Source organism: Bos indicus, chromosome 22 (assembly GCF_029378745.1).
Source record: "Bos indicus isolate NIAB-ARS_2022 breed Sahiwal x Tharparkar chromosome 22, NIAB-ARS_B.indTharparkar_mat_pri_1.0, whole genome shotgun sequence".
Classification (NCBI taxonomy): Eukaryota; Metazoa; Chordata; class Mammalia; order Artiodactyla; family Bovidae; genus Bos; species Bos indicus.
In genome coordinates, this window is record NC_091781.1 from 57,624,214 (window position 1) to 57,648,444 (window position 24,231).

Consider the following 24,231-nt stretch of genomic DNA (forward strand, 5'->3'; position numbering starts at 1 on the left):
CCCAAGGCTCACGGGTGACCTGTACGAGGTGCGGGGGTCTTGTGACGCCTGCAGACCTTTCACCTGCCGCTGGCCACCGTCTTGAAGAGGAGCCCCCGTCCCCTGCCTCAATGCCATGAGATACCCAGCGTCTGAGTTTTCCTTGGGAAATCTTACCTAAGACTGATCTCTGAGCTCAGCACTGAATCGGAGGGTGACTGGTGTCTCCACCCTTGCCTGGCAGGAAATTGCTATTTTAAAAAGACAAAAATCCCCAGCTGACTCTGGGCCATGGGAAAATGGTTTCCCGTGGGCCAGGTCTCAGATGAGAAACTCTGCAATGTGGGCCCAGCTGGACAGGAGCCCTGTGGGAGGTCAGCCGAGCTTGAGTGAGGGAGAGAGATGGCTGCAGAGATGGGGCTGCAGGCCTGGCATCCTCAGAGAAGAGCTTCAGCCAGCAAGAGGGACATTCTGAACAAGACCAGCTTGTCTGCTTGTTGGGCGGCGTAAGTTAAGGCCCCAGGGAAAGGAGAGTGGGCTTGGAGACCAGACCCAGGGCCCCAGCTTAGCGTCTCTGCTGGCCAGCTGTGTGACCTTGGGCCCAGTGCTTAGCTCTTCTGAGCTTCCGGTTTTCCATCTGTGAAGTGGGAAAGGTACCCTTGCATGTGGTCTTGGAGAGTCAGTGTTAACATGGCTTGGCAAGTGGTCGGTGCTCAAGAAATACTAATCCCCATCTTCCTTTCCTGATCTTTATATCCGCTTCACGTTTGGTGGGATGAAGACGGGGCTTCCAGGATGGCTCGGCAGGTAAAGAATCCACCTGCAATGCAGGAGACACAGGAGACACTGGTTTGATCCCTGGGTCAGGAAGATCCCCTGGAGGAAGGAATGGCCACCCACTCCAGTATGCTTGCCTGGGAAATCCCATGGACAGAGAAACCTGGCAGGCTACAGTCCGTGGGGTTGCAAAGAGTCGGACACAGCTGAGTGAGCATGCACGCGTGCTTAGATTTGGGGAAGTGATCTAGTGTTCTGGTCAGTGGAGCACTCAAGACTCAGGGTGGGTTTCTGGATTATGAGCAGTCATCTTGAGGCTCGGAAGTCCTAGGGTTTGGGGGAATCCAGTCTGGATTGTGTCTGCTGTGTGGATACTTGGATCCATCGGCCAGCCTTGCCCAGTGAGGTTGGCCAAAAGTGTGGTTGTGCTCAGCACACACTTACCCAGTGTGTGTGTCTGGGTCACTGCACAGTACTTAGCACCTCATGTAGTAGTCATGTCTCTTGAAGAGAAACACACACGGCCACAGGAATTGGGGAACTCTGCGACTCTTCATGATGCTTTTGAGGGGTGTGTTTGTGTGTGTGTGTGTGATGGGAGACGGAGAGAGAGAAACTTGTGTTCTAATGAACCATCACCTTGAGTTTTGTGGCCCCATAGACAGCAACAGATTCCCTTCTCTTCGCCACAATAAACCCTTCTAGAGGACACTCGCCTCTCTCCTCCAGGCTCCTGCTGATCTCTGTGTGGGATCAGAAAAATAAACACCAGTCCTCAGCCTCAGGTTGCTCCCCAGTCCCTCAGATAACAAAAGTTCAAGGTGCCCAGTGCCTGGGGAACGTGGAGTTGAAAGCAGCAGCCAATTCCCGGTCAGAGAGAGGCTGCTCAGAGGAGGAGGGCCCTGCGACCCAGTGGAGACAGTCGGATCTCCACCAGCAAGTTCTTCCCGTGGTGTGGCCTGATTAATTTTCCTCCTTATGCCAGTCCTTTCTGCTCTCTAATGGACTTTTGGAATGTTAGCCAGGAGGGTTAATAGAACTCATCACGCCCGACTCTTAGTAGAGAGAGGGCGAAATACAGAAGCAGTCAGGAGGAAATGACTTTTTAGTCACTCACCAGATATTTCCTGGGCCCTGTTCTGGGGGCTGGGAAACCAGCATGAACCAGAGACTCTTCTGTAAGGGACTTTACATTCTGGGGAGAGACAGGGAGCAAGTAAGCAAGTAAATAGGAATGGGATCGTCTCAGCATCAACAGTGAAAGGAAGACAACACAGGAACATGGTGATGTAGTGGAGAGTCCCAGAGGAGGAGACTTCTTTAGAGAGGGTGGCCAAGGGGGGTGTCAGGGAGGGCCTCTCTGAGAAGGTGACTTTTGAGCCAAGACTGAAGAACAAGAAAGCTCAGCCATGCCAAGAGCAGAAGGAAGAGCTGTCTAGGTAGGGTTGTTGGTGGTTTAGTCGCTAAGTCATGTCCGACTCTTGTGACCCCGTGGACTGTCGCCTGCCAGGCTCCTCTTCCCAGGGGATTCTTCAGGCAAGAATACTGAAGTGGGTTGCCGTTTCCTTCTCCTGTGTAGGTAGAGGGAACAGCAAGTGTCAAAAGCCCTGACTTCCAAGGGGTAGTGTGGGGAGGACGGGTTTGACCTATTGGAGGAAGAGAAAGAAGCGAGGGAGGAGGGTGATGAGTGAAGAGGCTGGAGGAGCCAGGTCACGGAAGGCCAGATCACCATAGGAGAGGAGGGTGGGTTTTATTCTGCGATGGGAGGCATCAGAAGTCTTGACCAAGGACTTGGGTTGGCTCTGAAGATGAGCAAGGTTTTGACTGATGGAGATGGCAGTGGGAGAGGCACGCCAGGCATGGGTATAGGGGCGGAGGTGGGAGAGCTGTAGGAGCTAAGACTGCCGGATGAGCAGGAACCAAAGGCACTGAAAGCGCGCTGGGGGAACTGTCCAGGGTTCTGACAGGCTCATCCAGCGGGTCTGCAATTATGGACTTTTAGGGGATCGTGTGTGTGTGTCCGTCCCTGTGGTACCCAGCTAGCTGGTGTGTCCCTTTGCTGGTTACCTAGGAGACAGCGGGAAGACGATGGGGTGGGATCTGATTGGCTACTTATTCCCGCTGCTCATCTTTCTGTCAGACTTGCAGGCAGAGGTTACAAATGGTCCATGTGGGCATGCCAAGTGCTGGAAGGGGAGCCGCGAACGTTCGCTGCCCCAAGTCCTCTGTGTGTGTGTGTGTGTGTGTGTGTGTGTGTGTGTCTGCCAGTGCGTCTGTGTGCACGTCTTGAACAAAGCGGCGGCATCTGGAGCTAATGTGCTTCCTGCTGTGAAACATCTGCTCGTTTCCTTAAATCAGGTAGTGGGGGCTCAGAGAAATTTCAGAAGAGCCAGCCAGACTTGAGAAAGGATCTTTTGTTTGGTTTTAATAACTGCGGTGTCAACACTGAAGCCGACTTTAAACGTCTCCCTGTACCTCCAGAAACGCACAGCAAGCTTTGAGTGGCGGAAGTTGTGTCCCGTGATGCAGACTGTGATGTCAGTGTGCAGAATCGCCTGCTTCCCCCGCCCAGCCGAGGATGGTATAACATTGTAGATCTGGTGTTTCTCTCCTCTCCTTTTTTTAAAAAATAGTATCTCTTTTTCTTTCACTTGGTGGGCAAAAGGACAAGAGATCTGCACATTAATTTTGCTTATAAAGGGAGCGGGGAAACAAACAAGCAAAAACCTCATCCAAGTGTTTCCTTTGCTGTTGACTTTTTCCTCTTTTTTTTTAACTTTTTGTTTTGTATTGGAGTATAGTTGACTAGCAATGTTGTGGTAGTTTCAGATGGGGAGCAAAGGGACTCAGCCATTCCTACACAGGTATCCATTCTTCCCCAAACCCCCCTCCCATCCAGGCTGTCACATAACCTTGAGCAGAGTCCCATGTGCTACACAGTAGGTCCTCGCTGATTGTCCATTTTAAATATAGCAGTGTCTATGTGTCTGTCCCAAACTCCCTAACTATCCCTCCCCTCTGACCATCCCCCTTGGTAACCATGATATCGTTCTCTAAGTCTGAATCTGTCTCTGTTTTTTAAATAAGTTCATTTGCCTCATTTCTCTTTAGATCACTGTTGACTTTCTACAGCAGAAGCCCAGGTAGGCTTGAGGGGGGAAACACAACAGGAACAACCATAGTACTTGCTCAATAAATATTTGAAGGGAGCAAAACGAGCCTGGAGGACAGAGTTGAAACAGAGAGTTAGGCTTTATAGGAGCCCTGGCTCAGCCCACCAGATATTCTGATCCTTTTTGTTGTTGCTGTGTTTTCTTTTTTCCTAGAGAAGCTAAAGATCCAGTTTTAAGTGCTACCGGCCAACTTTAAAATGCTGAGCATCAATTTAAATGAACTCTGAGGGGTCAGATGACGCTGCCTTTGAAGCTGGAGGCCTCTGATATTCCCAGCCCTTTGGGATCTGGCTGCAGTAACCTCTCTTTGCTCCAGAATCGTGCATAGACCTTGTTCTGCCCCACCTCTGAGCCTTCGCTCAGGCTGCCACCTCTTCTCCCACCCTCTTCTCACCCAGCAAATTAGTGTCTCCTCGGGTTCCTGCCTTAGACCAGGGCAGGGTGCGGCTTCCTGTTGTCCCTTCCCCCCAACATGGTAGAATTGGCCTCTCCCACCACATTTGTATTCCAGCTCCTCTCCTACTGGAACATAACCATGTGTCTGCTCATCTCTCTTCTCTGCTGGATTCGGGCTCCATAGGGCAGGAACCCTGTCCCATCCATCTTTTCAGTGTCCCGCCCTGGGGCCCCAGCTCCAGAGCCGGCCAGGACAGATCTGAGTGTGGAGGGGGCAGCAAACCCCTTCATGGGGAACTGCATTTTTACGGCAGTTTATGCTTTGCAGAACATCCCGCTGCCTTTTTTAATGTTATTGGTTTCTCATTGGAAAAGACTCTGATGCTGGGAGGGATTGGGGGCAGGAGGAGAAGGGGACGACAGAGGATGAGATGGCTGGATGGCATCACTGACTCGATGGACATGAGTCTGAGTGAACTCCGGGAGTTGGTGATGGACGGGGATGCCTGGCGTGCTGCGATTCATGGGGTCGCAAAGAGTCGGACACGACTGAGCGACTGATCTGGTCTGATCCGATTGGTTTATTAGCCATATCGCCCTTTTAGGAGTTCAGTGTGTGTTTTGCCGGTGCTGGGTCTTCATTGCTGTACACGGGCTTTCTCTAACGGCAGTGAGTGGCGGCGAGTCTCTAGTTGCAGGGTGTGGGCTTCTTTTGCAGCGGGCTGTCTTGTTGATTTCCACAGACTCTAGGGTGCTCGGGCTCAGATGTGGAATCTTGCTTCCCCAAACAGGGATCGAACCCATGTTGGCAGGCAGATTCTTAACCACTGGACCACCAGGGACGTCCCTGCAAAACATCCTTATTGGTATTATTTACTTAGCAGCCCACTCAATCAGCGGATGGTTTTTTGAGCTCCTGTTGCGTGCCAGACGTGGGCACGCAGTGCTGAAGACCAAGGAGGCCGAGCTCTCACAGAGCGTGCGCGTGTGCGGCTGAGCCCTGTGGGCTGCTGCCTCTGGTGGTGCTTCCCAAACGCCAGGGGCTTGGATCTGCCCACTCTTCTTCCTTTGGCTGGTCTGCCTCAGTTTACCCTCCAGGGACTCCTCCCCAGTCCTCAGCCTTGAATGGCTCCTCAGAGTGCATGCCACGGAGGGGCAGATAGTCCGTGGCCTTCTTTGAAATCAGGAGATGGCAGTAGAGGACAGGTTGCTCAGGAGTGTAGGGAACCCCTGGGCTCCCTTCCAGAAAATTAGCTAACTTTTCCATGTGGGGTGTTCAGAGCATTCTGAGAAAATATTTGTTTGTTTTTAAAGTTTGTCCTTTCATTCTGCAAACTCTTACTAAGCCCCTACTAAGTGCCAGTCCCTTCTCTTATTTGTTGTTCAGTCACTCGCTAAGTCGTGTGACTCTTTGCAACCCCGTGGATTGCATGCAGCACACCAGGCCTCGCTGTCCTTCACCCTCTCCCAGAGCTTGCCCAAACTTATGTCCATCGAGTCGGTGATGCCATCCAACCATCTCATCCTCTGTCGTCCCCTTCTCCTCCTGCCTTCAGTCTTACCCAGCCTTAGGGTCTTTTGCAATGAGTCGGCTCTTGGCATCAGGTGGCCAAAGTATCAGAGCTTCAGCATCAGTCCTTCCAATGAATGTTCAGGGTTGGTTTCCTTTAGGATTGACTGGTTTGATCTCCTTGAGGTCCAAGGGACTCTCAAGAGTCTCCTCGAACACCACAAATCGAAAGCATCAGTTCTTCGGCTTATACCATTTCAGAACCCCAGCCTGAGTTCAGAGCTCAGTATCTCCGTCTAACCCTTGGGAACGTGAGGTGCAGGGAGGTTAAGTCGTTTGTCTGAGAATGTACTGCTGGGTTGCAGCACAGCAGGAATTTCACCTCAGGGGGTGTCTTTCTCCCAAGCCAAGGCTCCTTCTGTGACCCTAGGCTGCTTCCTTTGGAATTCCAGTCCCAAGAGTCACGAGTGATGGGGCACTCAGGGAAGGAGCATGGAACTCTGTCTGGGTTGGGGAACTGGTGTTGACATCTGGCCTGAGTGGGCTTCCCTTGTGGCTCCGCTGGTAAAGAAACCTCCTGCAATGCGAGAGACCTGGGTTCGATCCCTGGGTTGGGAAGATCCCCTGGAGAAGGGAAAGGCTACCCACTCCAGTATTCTGGCCTGGAGAATTCTTCCATGGACTGTACAGCCCATGGGGGTCACAAAGAGTCTGACACAACTGGGCGACTTTCACTTTCTGACTGGGGTTTCAAAGAGCAATGGTGAGTTGGCCAGGAAGGAAAGGATCAGGGAAAGGCACTTTAGACCCACGGATTAGCAGGCGAAAAAGCTCAGAAAAGCGTTCCGTGTCCACAGCTGTGTAGTGTGGGCTTGCATGAAGTGGCTGGGGTTGGGGAGTGGGGCTCTGTTCTGGAAAGGTGGGTCTGGCCAGATTGGCAGGGCAGAGACGACCGTACCCAGCCCATGAATACACCTTGCTTGGCATTGACAGTAACTCAAACAAATTAGTTGCTGTTAAATTTTAAGGGTAGGTGGGAGGAGGCGGGGAGCTTTCACATTAGAAAACTGCAGGATGTGCAGCTCTCTTCAGAGGACCTCGCGACCCTGGGCTCGCCCTGCTGCTGTGCCCTGTGGAGTGTGGTTACCACCCCCCACCCCCATCCAACCCATGACGCATTCACGCACTTGCCTGGTGCGGGAGACCTTGAACTCAACTACGAAAGCAGTTTATGCGTCATTTCTTGAGGCAGCTGAAAGGTTTTCAGGCGGAGAGTGATTATCTTCAGAAAGCTCCTGCTGGCTGCCAGGGGACTGGGAGGCAGGGTGAGGCAGGAAGACCCACCCCCTCTCCAGCGACTGTCCTTGTCATTTTTAGGCCTATTTGCTCAGCCCTACTACATGCCGTATTCACTCCTCGTATTAACCCTGCAAGGCCAGGTTGTCAGATGCTGCTGCTGCTAAGTCGCTTCAGTCGTGTCCGACTCTGTACGACCCCAGAGACGGCAGCCCACCAGGCTCCCCGTCCCGGGGATTCTCCAGGCAAGAACACTGGAGTGGGCTGCCATTTCCTCCTCCAATGCATGAAAGTGAAAAGTGAAAGTGAAGTCACTCAGTCATGTCTGACTCTGTGTGACCCCATGGACTGCAGCCCACCAGGCTCCTCCGTCCATGGGATTTTCCAGGCGAGAGTACTGGAGTGGGGTGCCAGTGCCTTCTCCGGTTATCAGATGAGGGAATGGAAATTCCAAACGCAGATGCCACGAAAGAAAGAATGGAGAGATTGGACCACCAAAAAATGTCGTTTTGTATGAGCAAGGAAACCATTCGCAAGGTCCAAAGACAAGCCACAGGCCGGGAGGAAAAGTCTTTAAAACATACCTACTCCAGGGACTTCCCTGGTGGGCCAGTGGTTAAGAATCCGCCTTCCAACGCAGGGGACGTGGGTTCGATCCCTGGTCGGGTAACTAGGATCCCACGTGCCACAAGGCAGCTGAGCCTGTGAGCTGCAACCACGGAGGCCGTGTGCTCTGGAGCGTGTGCAACAGCGAGGGAACAGCCTGCGCACGGCAACCGAAGATCCCGCGTGCCGCAGCGAAGCCCCGAGACAGCCAAAAACAGATCAGTATTACCAAAGAATCCAACCAGTCCATCCTGAAGGAGCTCAGTCCTAAGTATTCACTGGAAAGACTGATGCTGAAGCTGAAGCTTCAATACTCTGGCCACCTCAGGCGAAGATCTGACTCACTGGAAAAGACCCTGATGCTGGGAAAGATTGAAGGCAGGAGGAGAAGGGGACGACAGAGGGTGAGATGGTTGGGTGGCATCACCAAGTCTATGGACATGAGTTTGGGTAAGCTCTGGGAGTTGGTGATGGGCAGGGAGGCCCGGCATGCTGCAGTCCATGGGCTGCAAAGGGTCAGACATTACTGAGTGACTAAACTGAAAAAAAGAATAATATCTAGAGTGTAAGGAAGTCTGCAAATCAATAAGAAAAGAAAGCCATTTAGGAGGAGTGTAATGGATTTGAGCAGGAAGTTACTAGATGAAGACACACAAATGACCAGAAAGCGAATGAGAAGATGGTCAGCCTCACCATCTCGGGGGATTGCTGTATTAGCGTCAGGAAAAATGCTCATAGAAACAGTAGCACACTACCAGTTTTGAGGGGAAATGAAAACATTAGTAGCGTCTACTGCTGGTGAGACCGTGAGCGAGCAGAGACTGATGAATGCAGCCAGCGGGTAGGACCGTTTTCGGGGGACAGTTTGACAGTTATGGAAAGTGCTCACATCCTGTGACTCAGCCATCCCTTTTCTTTGTAAAACCTTTTTATTTTGGCTGTGATAGGTCTTTGTTGCTACGCACAGGCTTTCTCTAGTTGCCGTGTGCAGGCTTGTCATTGCGATGGCTTCTGTTACTCCGGATCACGGGCCCTAGGCCAGCGGGCTTCAGTAGTGGCAGCCTGTGGGCTTAAGTTGCCCCACGACATGTGGGATCTTCCCCGACCAGGGATGGAACCTGTGTTCCTTGCGTTAGCAGGCGGATTCCTAACCACAGTACCACCAGGGAAGTCCCACCCCTCCCTTTTCTAAGTATCTATGCTCAGGAAAAATCTAACGTAGATGCATAAGGCAACATGGATAAGGACATTCATCGTAATGTTAGTGAAAAAAATTAAAGAGCATAAAGCAACTGTCCGCTGGCAGGCAGCTGGCCTGAGAGCTCAAGGGTCACGTGGTGCAGATAGAAAACCTCAAAATACTTCCCTGAAGAGTCTCTCCCCAGTGTCTGTCTTCTGTTTACCAAGCCCCTCCTCTCCCGCAGTAGGTAAAACCATCATCCCTTCCTAGTGCACGCCTCTAGAAATTTCTTCTGTGTGTAATAAACAACTCTGCATTCCTATTCCTTCCCCTCATTTAAGTGGTGGCCCGCTACCCTTCGATTCTGCACATTGAGCTTTCATTAAAAGATATACTGGACACAAAGAAGAGCTCTTCAAGCATGGGTACTTTTAAAGATCAACATAAAGCAATCACCAATGCATCCCACCTCGGGTGAGAAATAAATCCTGCCCCACCCCAAGGCCACACGACTCTCCAAAACTGCTGTTCTGACGTATACTCCCTTTGGGGATTTGTGTAGTTTTACAGAAAAAAAAAAGATAAAGCAGTGGTTTTACTTGTTCGGGGTCCCCAAGCTAGGCAGGTAGTGACTTTGGTTGGGCTTCAGGTCTGTCTGCCCAGCAAGGTGGAAGCCGAAGCCCAGAGCCCCCGGAGGGAGGCAGGCAGCGGGCCATGCAGGGGACCCAGCTGACCTAGTGACGCGCGGAGTTTCCTAATCAGGATTCCTCAGGGCCTGGGGAGTTACACTGGTATCTTTCGCTGGGGGATGTGCAGGAGTGGGTTTTAGGGGGCTGAATGGGAGGGGCCTGCCAAGAGACTTCTGTGCTAGAGGCACCTGGCTGGCGGCATAGCTCTGGGAGCTGGCAGCCCAGCTGGGGAACCCCACGGAAGGGGGATGCCTTTCAAACAATCATTTTTCAACTGAATGAACAAATTCTTCCCCTCTCCCATCCGGCAAGGGTGATTCATCCTAGGGTGAAAAATGAATTCTCCCAGGAGGCGCTGCTGCCCGAGACCCTGGAGCCATGAATTTACTGCCTGCCTTCTGTCCTGATGGAACTGGGTCTCAAGATTTACGTCTGGAGGTTTACGGGCAGCTGGCTCTGGGTTGGCAGGAGTCCTGGAGGGCTGGCAGGATGGGGACAGCTGTATTTTACAGTGAGGCTGGACCCCAGGAGGATGTAAATCACGGACCTACCAGCCTCTGGAGAGAGGCCGCCTCCCTCGAGTGGGTGGGAAGGGACTGGGGGGCAGTGATGCCTGGGGTCTGCAGGAAGGACCCTCCCTCCAAGATCACTCGGTCCAGTTCTCTCGGGTCCTCGGTGGGGACACTGCCCCGGGAGAGGGAGAGTGTGGCCCAGTGCCTCTGAGGAGCCCAGAGTTCCTTCAGATCGGAGGAGCCAGGCTCTGGTTTGAGCGGTTGACCTTCTGCAATTGTTTCATTTCTTTCAAATGTAAACCGGCCTGAACCACAGACATCCCTCCAAACTGCCCTTGTTCAGTGACTCAGTGGTGTCAGACTCTTTGTGACCCCATGGACTGCAGCATACCAGGCTTCCCTGTCCTTCACCATCTCCCGGAGTTTGCTCAAACTCACATCCATTGAGTCAATGATGCCACCCAGCCACCTCATCCTCTGTCACCCCCCTGAACGTCAGCAGTTTGCTGGGACGGTTGGCGGTTCGAGCCCTCTGGTGGCCTCTGCCCTCCAGAAGCTTGCGGCTCAGCTAGTGGTCCCCCACAGCGGGGTGCAGCTGCCACACCCAGGACGTCTCTTGAAGAGGAAGATGGAAAAAAACATCGAGTTTCAGTTTATGGTGGCGTTTTCTCGCTATTTAACTATTTCTGTTTTTGCATGTTGTATGCCGTGATACACAGATGCGGTCAAGCATGGATAGTCCATAAACGATGTGCATATGTTGCTGCAAGCGAGCGTACAAACATTTTTCTGTAGATGGGAGTGCGAGATCCAAAGCATTTGGGGACCACTTCCTGCCTACCTGATGGGAGCGTAGCATTAGGGAGGACCCTACTGGGATGTCCCTTGCTTGGAGAGCAGAGGGCACCAGCATTTACTGAGCTTCCACCAAGTGTTGGGCATGGGCACACCCCTTCTCTAGAGGCCTGGATTCTGCAGCAAGATTGGGAAGCAAAGGATTCATCCCATTCTACAGACCAGGAGACTGAGGCCCCAAGGGGAAAAGGCCTCACCTGGTCCCTGAGCTGAAATTGGTCTTCTGACCCTCCTGTTGACCAGTTTCCTGGTTCTTCCTTTGTCTGTTTTGTCTGTTCCTTTGTCTGTTTGCAATAAAGAAATCTTATAAAACGTTTGTTGGGCATTTAAACTATTTAAAATAATTAGGCACAGCAATATCGATTTTTAAAAAGGCATTCCAATGCCCCCTCCTTCTCCGTGTAACACTGATGTGGGCACATTCCTCTGGCTTTTTGCCATCATTAAAAATTAACAACAGTATCCTTTTAAATTAAGTTACTTTCTGTGACCTCCCTGATTATCCAGTGGTTAGGACTCCACCCTTCCAATGCAGAGGGCGCCTGTTTGATCCTTGGTTGGGGAACTAAGATCCTGCGTGCTGCACAGAGCAGCCAAAAGAAAGAAAAAATTAAGTTTCTATCTGACTGAGCGTGCGTTTTTTGTTAAAAGCAGACCATTTTGGAAAGAAACATGAAGACCAAGAACAAAACTAAAATCATCCTCTGTCAACTCGCCATCCAGGGGCGCTTTGATGCGCTCCCTCCGAGTCTCCTTTCCACTGTCTGTTTTTGCTGGTGTTATATGACATGCCCTTCTGCGTTTTGCTTTTGTTTTTTTCTTCACTTGGCTTCACTGGGTCAGCATCCCCCCGGGTTATTGTGGCTGCAGGTGCCTTGCCGAGTGTCGGTGTGGGGCACCATTCATTCACCTGCTCCCCTCCCCCGCGAGCTGGCTCACAAGGCGTCTCCTGCGTTCTGCTGTTGCAAAGAAGGCCGCAGCTTCCTCGTGGTTGTCATCAGCCTGTAAGGCAATTCTGCTTGGGCTTTTCCCTTGCAGATGTTATTTCTCACACTTGTCATCTTTAATGGCTACATAATCTCCTCGAGTGTTGCTGTTCCTCATGTTCTAAACCATTTCTCGCTCTCTGTATCCCGTAGCAGCCGTAGGTCAGTCGCTCAGTCGTGTCTGATTCTTTGTGACCCCATGGACTGTAACCCGCCAGGCTCCTCTGTCCATGGGATTCTCCAGGCAAGAATACTGCAGTGGGTTGCCATTTCCTTCTCCAGGGGATCTTCCCCACCCAGGAATTAAACCCGGGTCTCCTGCATTGCAGGCAGATTTTTTACCAACTGAGCCATGAGGGAAGCCCTCTGTATCCCATGAGGTCTCCCTACTGCCCCAGGAAGCCTCCCCCTCCCCTAACACCTTTGCTTCAGGGAACTGGCCTTGGGTGGTCAGGGGGAGAGGGGGCGGGAGAGGCCAGGAGGGGACTGTCATCATATGTGGGACCCCAAGCATTTGCTGCCTCCCTCCTGCCTGGCCTGGCCCCTAGTGGACTGACTCCTTCCTTCCTCGCGTTCATCCATTCTACGGCCCTCCAGGTTCTAGTCACTGCTCTAAGAACTGGGCCTGGAGCAGCCAACGAGACAGTCTTTGTCCTTATGGAGCAGGGGAGTTGGGCCATAAACAGGCGAACAAATAAATAAGAGTTCATGGAAACAAAGGAAAACGAGGAAATGGGATGAGGGACTTCCCAGGTGGTCCGGTGGTTCAAACCCTGGTCAGGGAATAGATCCCACATGCCACAACTAGGAATTCACATGCCGAAGCTGAAAGAGATCCTGCAGGCCACAACTTAAAAAAAAAAAATCCTGCATGCCTCAACAAAGATCACAGATCTGTGCATCACAACTAGGACCCAACACAGCCAAATAAATATCTTTTTTTAACGGGGACCTTCCTTGGTGGCTCAGCAGTAAAGAATACGCCTGCCCATTTGATCCCGGATCTGGGAACAGCCCACAGGCCATGGAGCAACTGAGCCCGTGCGTCACAACTATTGAGTCTGTGCCCTAGAGCCCTGGAACTGCAGCTACTGAGGCCCACGTGCCTCAGAGCCTGTGCTCCGCAACGTGAGAGGAGCCGCAATTAGAGAGTAGCCCCGACTCCCCGCGACTAGAGTAAAGCCCACCCAGCAACAAAGACCGAGAACAGCCAAAAGTAGGTGAATAAATAAAACTATTTAAGTAAAGAAACGGGATGAGATGATAAAGGGTGACCAGGTGGTCAGGGAAGGCCTCCTGGAGGAGGTGATGTTTGTGCATGGACCAGCGGAGGGAAGACCCAGGAGAGAAGCGCAGCAGGTGGAGGGAAGGGCAGGGGCAGAGATCCTGGGGCAGGGGTGCCCCTGGCGTGTTTGTGGGGTGAGGCGGAGAGCTCAACCAGGCCCTGCAGGCTGAGCGGAGGAGTCCAAATTTCTTCTGAGCATCCTGGGAAACCATTGCAGGTCCTGGCCCACGGAAGATGCCGGGTCTAACCCTCGTCGTGTGGGAGACGGAGGGCTGAGACTCGCTCGATGCCGAGTGCGCCGGGCTTGCACTGTCTGGTCTCCTTCGAGTCTGACCTGTCCCGTTCCTGCTGCAGCTCACCCCTGTCTCTCTCTGACGGTGGCCTGAGGACAAGCTGGTTTTATGCATCGGCAGCTCCTCTCCCGCCAGCTCCCCTGGCCCAGGAATCGGGGGACCCGGTGGGCCTGCGTTTGCTCTGAACTGTCCTCTGTGTGAATTGGGCCAGTTCTACCTGCCAGGGCTTTCAGGGGGCTGTGCTGGCACCTAGAGGGGGCTCACCCATGTTGGCTCTGAGATGCTAAACCAAATATCTTAAACAATAACACTTTATCTAGAAATCTCCGCACTGTCTGAGTGTCAGCGCCCTGCAGGCACCCTGGAGGGAGGTGGCAGGTGTCCCCTCGGGGAAAATCAAAAGCAATTCCTTTGGATTCTGCACTTCATTTAATGAGAAGGGCCTGCAGGGAGGCAGAGGCAGGGAGGCAGGGCTTGCAGGCTGTGGGCAGGAGTGATTCTGGGGAGATTTATGGCGCTTCATAAAAGATTCAGATCCAGGCTGAGCTTGGACGGTGCTGGGCTCAGCGCCCTGGGAGGCAGATGGTATGAGACTCCAGGTGGCTGTGATTGCTGTGTGGCTCTAGGCAAGTCACCGCCCTTCTCTGGGCTCTGGAGCACCACCGGGTATTCTGGGCTCCCTCCAGCTCCTCTGTCCTTGGCCCCACCTGCCGCCTGCCTCCACCAGACCTAAGAGGCTTCCCATACCCATGAGATCCTCTTCCCCACAGCCCGTGCCCTCCCCAAGCCAGCTGTTTTCCCATTTTACAGAGGAGAACACTGAGGCTCTGAGGGGTTCACTGATGTGCCCGGAATTACACAGCAGGTCTGGGGCAGGTGTGGGGGGCGCTGTTTGGCCCCTTTACCAGGGGGGAGTCAGGAGCCTCCGGGGTGTGCTTGAAGGCCACTCAGGTTTTGGACGGGTGGTGATTTGCTTTTCCATCGTATGAAGTCTGTACTATGGTTTTTATTTTCCCATTCAACAGAGAAGGGCCAGGAAAGTTATGGGACCAGCCTGGACCTCACAGCAACTAGCACCAGAATGGGAATATAACTGCCTCTTGGCCCAACCTTTCTCCCCAACACATCGCAGAAGTCTTTCAGCCTCCCCTGACTTGAGCTCAGCTTCTCCACTCATTTGCTGTGTGTCCCTGAGCAAGTGATCTGACCTCTCTGAGTCTCCGCATCTTCATCTTTAAAATGAGGATGGCAATATGCCTACCTCCCAGGCTTGATGGGAGGAGCAGCTGTCGGCAAATGGCCTAGAATAGTACCTGATATCGATTTCTTTTCAGAAAAATGGTAATCCTAGCGCTGCTCAAACCCTGGAGAAAAAAAAAAAAAATCCTTCTAGAAAGGAACCCCTTCTTTACTGGGCCTGAGCTTCTCTGGTGTGGCCCCAGCTGAGGCAGACGAGGACGGAGGGAACTTAGTGTGGGCTGGTGGTTGCAGATGGCAGGCAGCTAATTTATTTACTTCTTCCTAATAAATATGCACAATGCATAAATAAAATATCTCACTTGTACCGCTCTCCTCGGATCTAGGCAGACAGCGACAGTAGGCAGCGTCACTCTGAGACAGGCTGGGTGTGTGTGGAGTCTAGCAAGGGGGTTAATGAGCTGATTATTCCTGCTTTAACCTAATTTCTAGCCAGATATCCCGCAGTTCTTGAAATTCCCAGTTCCGGAGATGCTGGGCATCCCCTCCAGGCCTCCCAGCCAAGCTCAGGTTGAGGACAACTCCCACAGCTCTTGCTTCCCTGGGCTGGGCCAGACTGAACCAGACTGCCCTAGGAGGCATTGAGTGCCCCATTCAGGCTGCTGCCGGAAGGGCCTCTGTCCTGGGTGGGGTTTGGGCTGCGGGACTCAGGGTGTGTCTGGAGATGCCTTGGACACGCTGGTGGGCCCAGCTTTTGCAAACTTGACCTGCTTCTGTTCATGCACTGGCCTCTTGGCAGGGGGCCCAGCCTCGCATTTTCCCCACTCCCCATTCAGTTCTTCTGTCCCCCTTGCCCAGCTCATCTGGAGCCACAAAATCCAGTTCTAAGACAGGATTAACAGTTCACGGGATCTGCCACCCTCCAGGGCTGAAAGAAACCTGGAGACGGGCAGGGGGCAGGCGCAGCCTGCAGACTTTGCAAGGACTAGGATTCCCCTCACTCTCTCTGAGACCTTCAACACATTACCCAACTCCTTGGAGTCTCAGTTTCTTCATCTGTGAAATGGGCACACCGTTGGTATTTGCCTGACAGGGTTGTCGTGAGACTTGTTCGTCCATTTGTTTGACAGCTGTTGGCTGAGCAGCTGTTATGTGAAGACACTGCCTTAGGCCCTGGGGGTAGAGTGTGAATGAGACAGATGGGACTGTGCCTGATGGATCTTCCATGCCACTGTGCTAGCCAGCCGAGTGCCTTGTCAACTGGTGGATGAGCATGAGATTGAACGTAATCCAGGCAGGCAAAACAGCGGGAGGCTCCCCTCACCTGTGGTCCTCAGGAAGGTGTCTCCGAGATGGGGATGGTCAAGCACACACTGGGACGATGAGAAGAAGCCCGATCTGCAGGGAACTGCATGGGCAGAGGGAACAACCAGTGCGGTGGCCCCGAGGTGCAGACAGGTCTGCATGTTCTGGGAACGCCAGGGCCACACAAGCACTTGAGATGAAGCAGGTGGCACTCTGGCACAGGGCCTGGCACAGGGCCTGGCACAGGGCAGACACTCACTGGACTTCTTCCTCCTTCCCCTGCCCTCCTGTGCTTGGCCTGTGCTTGAGTCTTCCTGTACTCGTGGTGTAATGGTCAGAGATTTCTAAAATATCTAAGCTTCACAACTTGACTTTTTTTAGACCCATCCTGCGTATGACCCAGACCAGTGTATTAAAGAGCAGAGACATCACTTTGCTGACAAAGACTTGTATAGTTAAAGCTATGATTTTTCCTGTAGTCATGTACGGATGTGAGAGTTGGACCATAAAGAAGGCTGAGTGCCAAAGAATTGATATTTTTGAACTCTGGTGCTGGAGAAGACTGTTGAGAGTCCCTTGGACTGCAAGGAGATCCAACCAGTCCATCCTAAAGGAGATCAATCCTGAATATTCATCGGAGGGACTGATGCTGAGGCTGAAGCTCCAATACTTTGGCTACCTGATGCGAAGAACTGACTCATTGGAAAAGACCCTGATGCTGGGAAAGATTGAAGGTGCGGGGAGAAGGGAACAACAGAGGATGAGATGGTTGGATGGGATCATGGACTCAATGGACATGAGTTTGAACAAGCTTTGGGAGTTGGTGATGGACAGGGAGGCCTGGCGTGCTGCGGTTCATGGGGTCGCAAAGAGTCGGACACTACTGAGCGACTGAACAACAAAGACCCATCCTGAATAAGCGTGAGCCCCACGAGTGGCCTGTGGTTTCTCTCTGGGCCCGCCTTGCAGTCATATGTAGCCTAGAAATAAATGCAAAAGAAACAAAAGAGACCATAGCAAAACCCAACAAAGCCAAAAGCTGGTTCTTTGAGAGGATAAATAAAATTGACAAACCATTAGCCAGACTCATCAAGAAACAGGGAGAAAAATCAAATCAATAAAATTAGAAATGAAAATGGAGAGTTCACAACAGACAACACAGAAATACAAAGGATCATAAGAGACTACTATCAGCAATTATATGCCAATGAAATGGACAACTTGGAAGAAATGGACAAATTCTTCAAAAAGTACAACTTTCCAAAACTGAACCAGGAACAAATAGAAAATCTTAACAGACCCATCACAAGCACAGAAATTGAAACTGTAATCAGAAGTCTTCCAGCAAACAAAAGCCCAGGTCCAGACGGCTTCATATGTAGCCTATATTGCTGACAGACAAAGGGCTCATCCAGAATACATAAAGATCAACAGGAAAAGGACAGGCAACCCCAAAGCGAACTGACCAAGATTCCCAAGCAGGCAGTTCACAGAGGAGACCCAAACGGCCAGTAAAGTGTGTGCGGAAGTGCTTGGCAGCATCTCACAGAGGGACTGGAAAGTAAGCCACGGAGAGGGGCTTCCCTGGTGGTCCAGTGGTTGAGGATCCACTTTCCAAGTCAGGGGACCCTGGTTCTATCCCTGGTTGAGGAACTAAGATCCCACATGTCACGGGGCAGGTAAGCCCGCGTGCCAAAATGAAGATCCGTCACGCCGCAAATAAGGCCTGATGCAGCCAGATATAAATAAGTAATTTTTAAAAAAAAAAACAAAGCACAGAGAGATCCCCAGCAGAGGGCCCACGTTGAAAAGGCTGAAACTGCTGAGTATTTGTGTGGAGGTGGCACAGCGGGGCATCACGTGCTGAGGGTGGGAGCGGAGACCTCGCTTTGCTGCAGGCTCCCTGGAGAGACGAGAGGCCAGTGTATGACACCCACAGCAGTGCCAGGTGAATTCACCTGGCCCACCGCTCCCTGCTCTCCCCCAGCCTGTGCCCCCTGGCAGCCCCATGCTGGGTGCCTCCTCCCACTCCTTCTCCCTCCTCAGCCTCCCCTCCACCACTCTGCTCATCAGCTCTGCTTCCGGCTTTCACACACCAGGATCCAAAACAAACCGGGCCCTTTCCGTGAGCCGTGGCCACCTGCTCACTCTCAGGCCTGAAGAGGAGGCGGTGTCAGGCAGGAAGCTGCAGGTTAGAAACGACAGAAACCCAACCCCAAGTGGCACCCCAAGGAAGAGGCCTGACATGCTCACGACAGCTTCAGGAAGGGCTGAATCCAGGGACTCGAAGGATGATATCAGCGCTCCGTCCTCCCGTTCCTTATCTTTCTTTCTCTGTGCTGCTGGCTTTGCTCCAGACTCATACCATCCCACAGTCTCGTGGGGCAAGAATGCACAGCTGGGTCCAGGTGGCAGAGAGAGTGAGCTACTCTAATCAGCTATGCCCACCTTGGAAGGAAGGTCAGCCCCATGAATCGCATGGACAGCGGGTGGGGGTGGGGGTCTCCCCAGAGCAAAATCAGAGTGTTGTTACCAGAAGACCTGAGTCTGGATGATGGAGGGGTAGAAACAACTGCTGCTGTGGTGGGGGCCTCAGTTCATTTAAATGAGGAGCGTGGGCTCAGAGTGTATCAGTCAGGGTTCTCTGGAGAAACAGGAGGGATAAAGAGATCTATCTATCTTTATAGCTATCAAAAAAGAAGATATTTGCTTTAAAGAATTGATGGAAGTGATGCTGGGGCTTGCATACAGAAATCCATAGGGCAGCTCGGGCAGGCTGGAGCCCCAGGCAGGGTTTCTGTGCAGCAGCCTTGAGACAGATTTCTTATGGGGGGAGTCTCGGTCTTTGCTCTTAAGACATTTAGTTGACAGCGTGAGGCCCACCCACGTGATGGAGGGTCATCTGCTTCACTAAATAACTGATTGTAAATGTCGATCACGTCTAGAAAATATCTTCACAGCAACGTCTAGACTGGGGTTTGACCGAGCAGCCAAGTTGACACATAAAGGGAACCGTCACAGAGCAACCATGGTGCTTGTTGAAATAAGCCCCACCTGGCAACGTCAAGGTGCATTTGTCCCCTTCTCACTTAAGACTGGGAGAAACCACTCAGGGAAGTACAGGAGAGGCTGATGACCTCAGCAGAGAGAAGAGGAGAACCTTCTGGGGTCAGAGGGGCAGCTGGGTGCAGATTTCATCCCGAGCTCATTGACGAGTGTTGGTTCTCATCTGCTCTGGGTTCTGGACTGCGGGGCGGCCAGACCTGCAGGGTCTTCCCAGGCTTCCTGGTGGTCAGGGAGAGGGTGGTTTACCCTCTGAGGCCCCCCAAGCTGTCAGGGCAGCTGGGGACACCTCCTGCGTCCATCATGCAGTCCCATGGTGGGGTCAGCAGCTGTCTGAATACTCTGACATGAGGTGGTTTCACCATCAGCCCCTTTGCTGGAGGAAGGGAGATGCTGTGAGGCTGATGGGAGAATCACAGTAATTAGCGGCAGATAGACCGTCACGCATTAGATGGGCAGGCCCGCCTCACTGCCCAGTGGAGCGGCATGCAAGAGCTTCTGGCCACCTCTGCAGAGCTGGGAGCCCCAGAGATGCGCTTCATGTCCGTACTGGTCTCCCAATTTTGATGAGGGCTGATAGCATGGCCTGGTGTTCAGCCCAGAGCTAGGAGCTAACAAACAGGACTGTTCTAGAAACTGAGACTCTGGCAGGAAAACTGCTTTGCCCCAAGTGTCACAGCGAGTTGGTGAAGGCGAGAGGCAGGGTTCCTGCCCGGGTCAGCCTGACCCCAGAGCTGGGTCACCCTCACAGGGGAATCTCAACACAGCTGGTGCCGTGGGCTCCTTTTTCCGGTACCACCTAAAGAAATGCCCCCCCACCCCTCCCGCTTGTAGAGTTTGTTCCAGGGTGACAAGGTCTGGCCTGTCCATCGGTATATACCATCTGATCATAGACCAACCCAAGAAACTTTGCAAGAAGGTTGTCTCAGGACCCATTTAAAAATGAACCGTATTGAAGTATAATTTACGTATGATAAAATGCACCCGTCTTCAGTGTACAGTTTGAAAGTTTTGACAAATGTATGGACTTGTGTAACCACTGCCCCGATCCATGCATAGAGCCTTCCCATCACCCGTGAAAGCTTTCTTGTGCCCGTCCCAAATCGTTCCTGCTAGACCCAGGCAAGCACCCATCTGCTTTTCATCAATATCAATTGATTTGTGTTTTTTAGAGTTTCATAGAAATGGGATCATACACATATAGTTTTGCACAGTCATGTCTTGAGATTCCCCCAGTGCTGCTGTGTGACGGAACCTCTTTCTTTTTCTTGCCGAGTGTAAGAAAAAGGGTGTCTTAACTCAGTCTTTTGTTCGTGGGCATTTGGGTGGTTCCTAGTTTGGGGTTACTATGACTTAAGCTGCCAGGAGCCCTTCTAGGCCAGGGTTTGTGTGAACACACGTTTCCGTCTCTCTTGGCTAAACACCCAGGAGTGGGACCAGTGGGCTACATGCCAAGTGTGTGTTCAGCTGCTTATAAGAAGCAGACCCATCTTATGGATGAGTAAACTGAGGGCCAGAGAGAGAAAGCAGCTGACCTGGCACACCCCGTGTGAGACAGTCCAGCCCAGGGCTTCTTACCTCATCATCCACTCACCCAACAAATTTCCCTTCATTCATAATATTTATTGGCGCCTGCGTAATACACCCTTTGGGCTTCCAGCGGTAAAAAATCTGCCTGTCAGTGCAGGAGACGCCGGAGACTCGGGTTCAGCCCCTGTGTCGGGGAGATCCCCTGGAGGAGGAAATGGCAACCTACCGCTGTTCTTGTCTGGGAAATCCCGTGGTCAGAGGAGCCTGGCGGGCTGCAGTCTGTGGTTGCAAAGAGTTGGACAAGACTTAGCGACTGAGCGCACACACACATGCGCCCCATTTATTTCATTTAATCCTCCCGACAATTCCTGAGGCCAGATCATAGAAACATTCTCATTTCCCAGATGGACGGAGGCCCAGAGAGATGGTGCTGTGGCTGAGACTCAAACTCAGATCTCTGGGCCCTCGCCTTTCACTGCCCCAACTGGAGACGCAGGGAACGCCAGACCCGCCCCCCGGCCCACTGCCAGCTGACTGCCGCGCTGCTTCCTGCTGACTTAACCTCGGAGGCTTTTTAAACCCATCTCCATGCAGCCACTCCTGATGGATCGGGGTTGGCAGACGAGAGGAGACCTACCAAAACCAGCCCTGGCCCCGGCCCGTCTCAGAGTCCAGGTCCACCTGGCGGAAGGCCCTCCCCTGGCGCGAACGCGAGGCGGAGCCGGGAAGGACTCCGAGAACCTCTTCTCCTTCCAGGCAGGACCCCCGCCTGCAGGTGGGGCTGTCCCTTAAGGGGCTGGAGAGGAAGCAGGGCAGGGTGGCCCACTCGCTCGAACAGCGCCATGTGACTCTGAGGAGCCATCAGGAGCTGCACTGCCGTTTCACAGGTCTCCCTCTCCCTGTGTGTCTCCCCGCCTCCGTGTCTTTCTGTGTCTCCCTGGTAGCCTCTATCTGTGGTCTCTCTCTGGGTCTGGCTCTCTCTCCCCGTCTTCAGAGCCCTGTGCTTTTTCTGGTTTGCAAGCATATTTCCATTTGTCACAGATTCCCGGAGAAAAAAATCACGGACCATTCGTCTCCAGTCCAATCTGTCATGAACATTGCCAGTAGAAATAACCGACACAAAATAAAACTGACATTGGCTAAAACTGTGCACAGTAAAAAAAAAAAAAAAAAAGTAGTTATTGATCTAAAAATTGACAGAAGAATCAAATCTCCATGCCAACATTAAGATCTGCAAAATTCTGACCCGATAGAATTGAAATGGACAGAAATCACGGCCGGAACGGGGAATCTGAGGCGGCAGAAGATGCTGTGATCAAGTGGTGTGTGCTGTGGGCAAAGGAACTGATTGATGAGTCAAATCTTCATTACAGGTTTTAATTAAGAAAGACTCCGTCTTGATGAAATCGACCTCAGTAAAGCAAAAACGGCAACAGAAACCGCGGAAGTGGCTTAACTGCGCTTTGTAGAGGATTAATCAAAGGTTTAAGTGGGGTCTTCGAGGCTCGTGCCAGGAAGCACTTCCTTATGTTCATCACATGGTAAAATTTGTGCTTTTGTGTCCAAGATGGCCTTGTCAGGAGTCGGTATGGACCGTGCTGTCTGCAGGAAAGACCATGGTGCACTGAGGCTCCATCAGTGCAAAACAAGAGAGGTGTCTGTCCGCCGTCTACTGGTGCTCAACTTTGGCCGTACCCTGGCCGTAGGGCACCTTTGAAGCGTGGCTGATGCCCTGACTTCCTCCTTCCTTCAGTGGCTCCTGGCTGCTGCAGGTCAGCGTCCTCTCACGAGGCCCGGCACTTCTGCCCCCTCCATTCTCCCATCCCCGCTTCCCTCTGCCCTCTCTGGGCTCCAGCCACGCAGGCCTCCTGTGTGACCTTGTGTGGGCTACCTAACCTCTCTGTGGCCCTGTCTTTTCATCTGTCAAATGGGAATAGCAGCACCTGCATGAAAGTGTCATCATGCGATAATCCACGTGGATGCATAAAGCCCCAGAGCCAAGCCTGGGGAGCACCCAGGCGTGTTCATCCTTACTCTCACCCCAGACCCTTGCCCATGCACTTCTCTCTGCCTCTGGGGCACAGGGGGCTTCCCTGGGGAACCCGCACTAATCCTGTGGACCTGGCCCAGCATCCTCTCTCCAGGAAAGCCTCCCTTTGCCCCCTCTCATGCCCTGAGTCCCACAGCAGAGGGCTGGGACTGCCGTCTTTTTCTTCCCAGCATTGCCCCAGGGCCTGGCACTTAGCAGGCGATCAGCAATTCAGGAGCTACTGTGGGGGTAGCCCACTCCCTCCCGTGGTGACGGGGTAGCAACTGACACGGATTGGCGGCATCCACGCAGCTCTGTCTTCCATGGCCTCGTGCCGAGGGTGGGCTTGAAGCTGCCCCGCTCCCGTCTCCTCCATCCCCACCTGGACTCTGGGGAGACCGAACACGCCTCGGCAGAAGCCCGAGCAGACGCCTTCCTGATGGCAGCCTCTTAACTGCTTCCTCCTCATCCTTTCTGTTTTCCTTAAAGGGCAGTCACCGAGCCTGGCCTCCAGAGTGGACACACTAGGCCGCCAGCCCCTCTGCGATGGGATTTCACTGACTCACCCACTCTGTGTCACGCTCCCCTCCAGTATCACCCGCATCCAGAGTGGCACCCGCCGGCAGGACTTCCTTCCTTAAACCCCCAAGGTCATCCTTTAGTGCACTGACTCGGACTGGATTTGCTGTGGGCCGGCCACGGTGCTGGGGGTCCTCTGGGCACTTTTAACCAGCGACGGCCCAGCTTGCCAACTGGGGGCTGGCTTTCTAGGCTCCTCTTCCCAACACATGGGTGTTTTAGAGGTTGGTGTGGCCTCAGGACCTTGGGAATCAGAATCTTCAGGGTGCAGGGCTGGCGGGGGCATGTTTAAAATGCTCATCCCAGGGCCCCAACCCAAGCCTGAGGAATCAGCATTGCTGGAACTAGAAGGGAAACTTAACATTGTAGAGACTTCCCTGGTGGTGCAGTGGCTAAGACCCCACACTCCCAATGCAGGGAGCCCAGGTTCGATCCCCAGTCAGGGAACTAGATCCCACCTGCTGCAACCAAGACCCAGCACAGCCAATAAATAGGTGTGTGTGTGCTAAGTTGCTTCAGTTGTATCCGGCTCCTTGAGACCCTATAGACCATAGCCCTCCAGGCTTCTCTGTCCCTGGGGTTCTCCAGGCAAGAATACTGGAGTGGGTTGCCATTTCCTATTCCAGGGGATCTTCCCGACCCAGGGATCGAAAGTGTGTCTCTTGCATCTCTTGTGTCTCCTGCATTGGCAGGTGGGTTCTTTACCACTAGCGCCACCTGGGAATAGATGCATAAAAAATGTTAAAATAAAGAAAATTGTAAAATATGCATGCGATTGTAACACAGAAGAGGAGGAAAAGATAATGAAAAGTGAATACCCTTGTAACTACCCTGGTTAAGAAATTTCTATTTCTTTCTCTGTGGGTTCATCTCAAGCTGCATCTCCCTCACTCCACCCAGAGGTATGCACATTCCTGACTTTCTGGATGATCGTTCTGTTCGTTTTCCTTGCAACATTACCCCTTGTAAATATCCTTCCATGATGAAGTTT

At 52.5% G+C, this 24,231-nt stretch overlaps 1 protein-coding gene across 3 annotated transcripts in view; it reads left to right on the forward strand.

Annotated features, from left to right (window-relative positions):
* Window positions 1-24,231, forward strand: part of GRIP2 (glutamate receptor interacting protein 2) — a 103,837-nt gene that overhangs the window by 1,825 nt on the left and 77,781 nt on the right. The window lies entirely within an intron of this gene.